Here is an 8,768-nt window from a genome sequence, read left to right on the forward strand (position 1 = left end):
AGCCTTGAGCAAGGTCCTGGGGGGAGGAGGAGCACTAGGATCCTCCTCTTGACAAAGGAGTTTAGGGAAGCTAATGACTATGAGATTAAACCACGAAGTTATAAAACAAAACCAAAAGATTGAAAAAAATAGAAGATAATGTGAAACATCTCATTGGAAAAACAACTGACCTGGAAAATAGATCCAGGAGAGACAATTTAAAAATTATGGGACTACCTGAAAGCCATGATTAAAAAAGAGCCTAGACATTATCTTTCTTGAAATTATCAAGGAAAACTGCCCTGATATTCTAGAACCAGAAGGCAAAATAAATTTTGAAAGAATCCACCAATCACCTCCTGAAAGAGACCCGAAAAGAGAAACTCCTAGGAATATTGTGGCCAAATTTCAGAGTTCCCAGATCAAGGACAAAATGTTGCAAGCATTTAGAAAGAAACAATTTGAGTATTGTGGAAATGCAATCAGGATAACACAGGATCTGGCAGCTTCCACATTAAGGGATGGAGGGTGTGGAATAGGATATTCTAGAAGTCAAAGGAATGGGATTAAAACCAAGAATCACCTACCCAGCAAAACTGAGTATAATACTTCAAGGGAAAAAATGGTCATTCAGTGATATAGAGGACTTTCAAGCATTCTTGATGGAAAGACCAGAGCTGAATAGAAAATTTGACTTTCAAACACAAGAATCAAGAGAAGCATGTAAAGATAAACAGGCAAGAGAAATCATAAAGGACTTTCTAAAGCTGAACTGTTTACATTCCTACATGGAAAGATAATATTTGTAACTCTTGAGACTTTTCTCAGTATTTGGGTAGGTGAAGAGATTATACACACACACACGTGCGCACACACACACATATATAGACAGAGAGCACAGGTTGAGTTGAATCAGAATGGATGATATCTATAAAAAATAAAATTAAGGGGTGAAAGAGGAATATATTGGGAGAAGAAAAGGAGAAATGGAATGCGGCAAATTATTTCTCATAAAGGAGGCAAGAAAAATCTTTTTCAGTGGAGGAGAAAAGGGAGGAGGTAAGAGGGAAAAAGTGAAGCTTACTCTCTTCACCTATGGCTTAAGGAGAGAATAATATGCTCACTCAATTTGTATGAAAATCCAGCTTACACTACAGTAAAGTAGGGGAGAAGGGGACAAATGGAGTGAGGGGGATGACAGAAGGGAGGGCAAATGGGAGAAAGGAGTAATTAGAAGTAAACACTTTTGGGGAGGGACAAGGTCAAAAGAGAATAGAATAAATGGGCAGGATAGGATGGAGAGAAATACAGTTAGTCTTATACAACATGACTATTACGGAAGTCTTTTGCAAAACAATGCATATATAGCCTTTATTGAATTGCTTGTCTTCTCAGTGGGGAGGGAGGAAGGGAGAGAAGTTGGAATTCAAAGTATTAGAAACAAATGTTGAGAATTGTATTGCTTATAACTGGGAAATAAGAAATACAGGTGATGGGGTATAGAAATCTATCTTGCCCTACAAGAAAAGAGAGAAAATGGGGAGAAGGGAAGGGAGGGGTGTGACAGAAGGGAGGGCTCCTTGAGGGAAGGGCCAATCAGAATGCAAGGTGTTATGGGGTGGGGGGAGGGGAGATATGGGAAGAAAAGTTGGAACTCAACATTTTGTGGAAATGAATGTCGAAATCTAAAAATAAATAAATTATTGAAAAAAAAAAAAACAAAAATGTACCGACTCTGTGATCAAGAATTCTGAAAATCCCACGTCTAATCATTATCTACTGCCTTTTCACCTCTCCATTTACCTTGCTTTACTTAACCCTCTTCTTCATCTGTACTATGACCTCCAGTCTCTTGACTTCTCAATTCTCTCTGAGTCTATCCCCCCTGTACTAGGCACTCTCTTTTCTCCATCTCAGTTTCTTGGTAAACCAATTCAATTCTGCCCTGTCCTGGTCTCTTTAATTCCTGGCTCCCTTATGTTGTTAATTATGCCCAGCCAAGCCTCAACCTTGGATCACTCCCACCATTTAATGCTTTCTTTCCTACACATGTGACTGAATGAAGGTAGAGAAAAGCATGCAAATGTTTTGACTGGGTTCACTACAACTTTATGCTGTTGTTCAGTTGTTCAGTTATGTCTGACTCTTTATGATCCCTTATGGGATCTTGACAAAGATGCTGAAATGATTTGCCCTTTCCTTCTCCAGTGGATCAAAGCAAAGAGAGGTTAAATGACTTGCCCAGGGTCACACAGCTAGTGTCTGAGGCTGGATTTGAACTCAGGTATTCCTGACTCCAATCCCAACATTTTATCTACTAAGCCACATAGCTGCCTAACAAGTTTATATTACATAACTTCATTTGAGCCCTCACTGCTGCTAGGATTCTACTATGCCTCCCTTATCAACTCACTGTCCCACTTTCCACAACAGCTCTTCCAAACTTTTTCATCCCTGCTCAGATCTCCCATGTCTCCCCTTCTTCCCACTCTCAGATGAGAATTTTGCCTCATATTTTACAGAATAAATTGATGCCATTTACCAGGGATTTTCTCCTCATCTATCATTCAGGTGCCTTCTGTCACTTTCTCCTCCTTCACCAGTCTCACATGATGAAGTGGCCTTACTCCTTACCAAGGCCAATTGCTCTACTTATTCAAACAATTTCATCCCATTCTACCTCCTCCAACAGATTTATGCCTTTTTGTCATCCCCACTCTCACTTTTCAGTCCCCCTCTCTACTACCTCATATTTCTACTGTCTACAGGCATGTCTATGTCTCTTCCCATCCTAAAAAAAAAATAAAAAATACCCTTCACTTGATCCTTCTTTTCCCACCATCATTCCCTGTCTCTTCTGCACTTTGTAACTAAACTGGAAAAAGCCATCTACAATAGATGCCACCACTTTCTCTCTTTTCACTCTCTTAACCCCTTACAATCTGGCTTCCAACCCTAGCATTCCACCACAACTTCTGTCTCCAAAGTTATTTATGGTCTCTTAGTTGCCAAATCCAATGGCCTTTTCTCAGTCTCCTCATTTTCTTTGACTTCTCTGAGGCCTTTGACACTGTTGATCACTCTCTCCTCAATACACTCTTCTCTCATTTTCCTCCCATCTCTATGCTGATGATTCTTAATTCTACCTATCCTGCCCCAATCTCTCTGCTGACCTCCAGTCTCATATCTCCAAATGCCTTTCAGATATCTTGACTGTGTCTAGTAGTCATCTTAAACTCAACATGTCTTAAACAACTCATTAACTTTGCCCCTAAATCTTCTCCCAGCCCCCACTTTCTCTATTACTGTAAAAAGTAATGTCATCTTTCCATGATGCATAAATTCTTTAGAATATTCTGACCTCACTAAATATGCTTGCAATCTGACTCTTAACTAATCTTATTAGCTACACGTTGAAGGACTGTTTATGATGTCTGCTACCAGGGAGGACTGGCCACCTGTTCTGGAATCAGATGTTCCTAAACAGAAATACTCTCAAGGATGCATTTAATTGGCAAAATGTCTTCTTGGTTAGAAGGAACTACTAAAGGTGGGTAGTCTTCAGTCATCTTCTGGAGTTGTTGGGTGTCCCCCAGCCCCCAGATATAGAGGCAAATACAAAAATCCTCTGTTTGGCTTTTAAAGCTTTTCATAATATCCTACCTTTCCAATCTTCTTATACTTTATTCCCCAACACATACTCTTCCATCCAGTGACACTGACTTCCTGGCTGTTCCACAAATGGAACATTATCTCTCAACTTCAAGCATCCTATTTGTCCCTCATGCCTGGGTTGCAGAAGGGATACCTTTGCTACTTTGACTACTGACATACTAGTTAAAGGCTTCCTTTAAGTCCCAATTCAAATCCCACCTTTTATAGGAAGCCTTCTTCAACCCCTCTTAATTCTAGTGCCATCCCTCAGTTTTTTCCTATTCTGTATATAGTATCTACTTCCCAGGGTTGTTATGAGGATAAAATAACATTTGTAAAGCAATCTGAAAATCTTAAAGCATTAAATACTTGCTATAATTTTTTATTGTTATGTCATTTCAGCAAATGTCTTTTCTAAGATATTTTAAAAAGCCTATCTGCTGATTGTCAGTAGGAAAAACACTGGTGGAGGTTTTTGAGTCACAGAATTAGGAATAGCTATGTACAGAGTTGTCCATAGAAAGAGAGGTAGCAGTCACACCTCTAGGGATCTAACCATGCCTATGCTAGTACAAGTTGGGGGAAATGAACTCAGAAGTAATGCTGTACCTGCACTGACTAAAAAGCAGGGAAGTACTGGAGAAGGCCTGTATGAGCTGATTTTAGCTTTCATCTTGAATTAATTGGTGGCACTAGCTCAAGGAAGAGTAAATTTAAAAGAGAAGGAACTTGGGTTTAGGTTAATTCTTAACAGAGCTTTCCTGAAAGACCAGAAAGACTAAGTGGATTCCCACATCTTCCTTTCCATGCCTTCATTTTGCCCCCTTCTCCCATAGACCTTACCCAGGAAAAGCATCATGGCTGTTCACATCACTTGGATTAAATGGGAGTTAACAACCTTGGAGAGATGGAGGACCATCAAGCTTTATCTTCTGCCTTGCCACTGCATCCTAAAGGTCCTCTGGATCTTGCCATCTGCACTACCTCTATTGCCTTCAGATCCCCAGACTCTACATCTGACCCAGGACTTACAGGCTTTTCCATCTACCCTGCTAATGAAATCTTTTATGTGTTGTCCCACTCAGTTAGTGTACAAACTCCTTGAGAACAAAGACTCCGGATTTTTCTGTTTGTATTCTCAGAACTTAGCACAATACTTGACACTGAATAAATGTTATTTATTTATTTGGGGTTAAATGGCTAATTATGACCCCAGCAGAGTCCCACCTGGGTAAAAACTCTCTTGTTAATTTGTTGTTCAGTCACGTTCAACTCTTTGTGACCCAATGGACCATAGCACACCAGTGCTGTCTATGGGGTTTTACTGGAGTGGTTTGCCATTTCCTTCTCCAGTGGATTAAAGCAAACAGAGATTAAGTGATTTGCCCAGGGTCACGTATCAAGGAAATGTCTGAGGCCACATTTGAACTCAGTTCTTTCTGACTCCAGATCCACTCTATCCACTGGGCCACCTAGCTGCCTCCTATTAATAGTGGTATGTGATTCTTAAAGCTTGCAAGATCTATTGTGATATCTATGTACCCTACCCTGTAATATGGGTACCTAAAGTAGTGGCATTCTGCAATGTAAGCAAGCCTAATTATAGGCTTATAGACCAACTTAAACCTACATAAATGGCAGGATGTTACTATGTTAATTATTCACAATGAGAGTGTCTAAGTTTCCCAAAGGTAGCACTCTCCTTGGGTAAGTATCATTTAATTCTGATTACAGTAGAAACCAGAAAGGCTGCAGTATCTCCACTTGAGCACCAAAGAGCAGTATCAGATAAAGAATGATAGGTTCTGTCTGGCTGAAGCAAAGAGGATATGTAATGGAATGATGCAAAATAGGCATAATCTAAAGAAAATCTACAGTGTATAATGTACAGAGATGTTTACTAGGAATACTGGTTAAATGGTAATTGCAACATCTAGATTTAGGTAATAGTCAGAACCAGGTTTGTGGAGGAGGGAGTAGCAAAGAGTAGATGGATAGAAGACCAGCAGCAAAAGTACTTGGATGAGTCTTTGGTCAAAGAACTTGCTACAGAGTTGTATTAAAAGACATTTTGAGTCTAGGTAATTAAGGAAAATGGTGGTTATCATTAACAGAAATTGGGATGGTAGGTGACTCTGTGGGAAAAACTTAAGTATGCTGTAGGTGTCAGCTGTCATCTGGGCAGTTGGAAGGTCAAGAGATTAAGGCTTGACAGATTTTGGAATCATTCATTTAGAGGCAGTATTGAAATTATGGGAGCAGATGTGAGGTAAAGCAATCACACTGAAAAGACCAAAAGATTACAGAAACTACATGAGATGCAAAACACCTGATATCTTTACTAGTGAGAATCCAATCTAATTATTTTACATGAAATTGTAAATCTCTTTTAGGTACTCAAATGAGATAACAAAGTGCTTTACACACCTTAAAAGCACTATATAGATGCTAGCAAATATTGGACAGCTTGCTTTTCTTTTTATGTATATAATAAATTTAATATGCTACTTTCAAAGCTGTCCTGCCTATGTGATTCCTTCTGACCTTGTTTTAGTCTATTTCAAAAAAAAAAAAATTCTAATGACCCTTTTTTGTTCTTTTTGTAATCCTATCCCAGCTCCTTCCCCTTGCTCCTTATCTCCAACTGAGGGGGGGGAAGGAAAAATATTTCTAATGTAACCCCTGCCCCAAAAGCCATCAGTATGGGACTCTCCTTATTGGTGGAGATGAATACCCAGTCCTGCTCCAGAAGCAAGAAAGCTTCAGTCTTCATCAGAACTCCCTAGGGATTCACTGAGTTTTAGCTACTTTGGAGTAGAGTCTTGGGGCATTTCTGGATTCCACCTTCAAGAGAGAAGATGGAAGAAGCCATCCTCACTTCATGTTGCTTAAGGAAAAGATTCTGGGAAGACATGAGTAGAGCTGGCAGTCATCATATACTTACTATTCCCTGCTTGATTACACTAGAGACTCAGGGAGATTCCCCTTTTTGAGATCAAGGAAACCCTCTCTCTTGATTGAACACTTATCCCCTCTCCAGTGAAAGAGCTCCTTCACTCTCTATTGTCTGGTATACATTCTACTATGTATACCTTCTCTGATTTCTGTTTTACTATGATTTAAATAAATGGGATTCTTTGCTATTCACTGTGTGTTAACTGTGGAATTGGTAGTAAAGGAGTTAAAGTCTTGGATATATTAGTTGGAGGGGGTCCCCCTTTTCCTCAGAAATAACAAGCTATCAAAAGCTGAACTTGATCATATCCCCTAATATTTAAGAGCATAGAGATAACAGTTCTAGCCCAGTACCACCTCTCAGAGGAAGGAAGAGCAGGCTCCAGCTTCCTCTAGCAGAAAGGGGTGGGAGGAGGGAGAAGAGGCTGGAGAATAAATTCCCACAAAAATTATGTCCTAAGGAGACTATAAAGAAGCATACTGAGGACAGAATGTTGGTGCATATTTATATTTAGGTGGCGACAGGAGAAAGTTTAATAACCAGTAAATAGAAAAAAAAATCTGTCACAAAAGTGCAAAGAGAAGAAGTGTCAAGAAAGGTAATTAGCAATGAAAGTTCTGAGATGTGGATTGACAGGGCCACTGGATTTGTCATTTGGGAGAGAAGTGTTAACTAATGGACAAAGAATTTTAGTAAAAAATAGTGAAAGAACTCTGATGACAGCAACTTGTGGAGTAAGGAAGGAGAGGTATCAAATGATGCTTAAGTAGAAAATAAGATTCTGGTGTGACTTAAGTTTAGTGAAGGTTTGTGAGGTCTAAGAGAATGTCTCCAAATTATGGATCGCCATTAGTTGATCACTTTAGAAGATTTGCCTCCTTTGACTTTTGTCTATTAGTAACAACCTTAATTACATTAAGGCCATATTCCAAATTATGATCACTTTCTCCACCTTATTTTGGTTCATTTTAAATCGAAATGATTTACTTTGTAGAATCGTTTTTCGTCCACGAAATTAATGCACTGCAAGATCAACTTCCAGAAAGTTAATTCAACCTAAAACAGAACTTATCTCTGATTATCTTGCCCAAGGTGACAGGAGCAGCAAACGAATTCCAACTGGAGCCAGGCCTATTCACCGCCCACTTTCACCGCTGTTATGTTTCACTCCGCTGCCTGTTTGCCGCGGTTCTGGCACAAACAGGACAGATCCCTCCCCATTATGATCGGTGCTGCCCCCGGGGCACAGTCGTCCCTGCCCAAGTTTCTGCTGCCAGCTTAATATGCCAGTCTTAACACCCAAACGGTTCCAAACAAGCCGACACGCATTTAATAAGCACCTACTATGTGGCTGGCACTGCGCTAAGCAAACATACCCTTACCATAGCCCTGCAATAGAAACAAAGCCCGGCTTTACCCCCTTCCCGGCTGCTCCTTCTGCCCTCGCTTCCCGAGCCCCACCTCCTGGCCCCACGAGCTCCAGGCTGATGCCCGCCGCGCTTCTCCGCCGCCGGGGCTCCTGGGGAGGGCGGAGGCCGCAGCCTGGTCCAGCCTCCCCCCCCCCACACATACACACACCTGTCCTCCCCAGGTAGCAGCGGGTCACGGCCGCCTGCCCGAGGGGGATGAGGGGGAGCTCTGTGGACATTCCCTCCCGGGACAGCGAAGGCAGGGAGTGGTCCGTGGCCTTCGGCGCGGCCCCCGTGATGCCAATGCCGGGGACCTGTCCGGGCCGAAGAGGCCGACCGAGGCTGTTGAGGGGTAAGCCCGGCTGTCTCCCCGCCCCACCCGTGGGCAGATTGTGTTCCACTCCCCTCCCCAGACCACGGTCCCCTCTTTGCCCGTCTCTGGGGCTCCCTTCGTGCCCGGTGCGCCCGGCCGGAGTCAGCGGCCTCGTGCCAGTTCCTCGCCCCGCCCCTGTCTTATTCTCTCCGGAGTCCACGCGTCCAGCGGCGGTTGGTGGCACCGTTACGGCCCCCGCAGCCCCAGCTAACGGACCGGTCGGGGTCAGTGGCCGGGAAGGCACCGGGCTGTCGTAAAAGTGTCGTGAAAGCGCCCGCCCCGGCCACCCTCGAGGCCACCTGGACGGAGGCGGAGGCAGCTGGTCCTTCAAAGACGACCATGCGGGTGTCCGCCCCCGGGGCCGGGGCCTTGCCGTGGGGCTAGCGGGTCGGGAGGC

The sequence above is a fragment of the Notamacropus eugenii genome, chromosome 1 (assembly GCF_028372415.1).
Source record: "Notamacropus eugenii isolate mMacEug1 chromosome 1, mMacEug1.pri_v2, whole genome shotgun sequence".
In the NCBI taxonomy this organism is placed as follows: Eukaryota; Metazoa; Chordata; class Mammalia; order Diprotodontia; family Macropodidae; genus Notamacropus; species Notamacropus eugenii.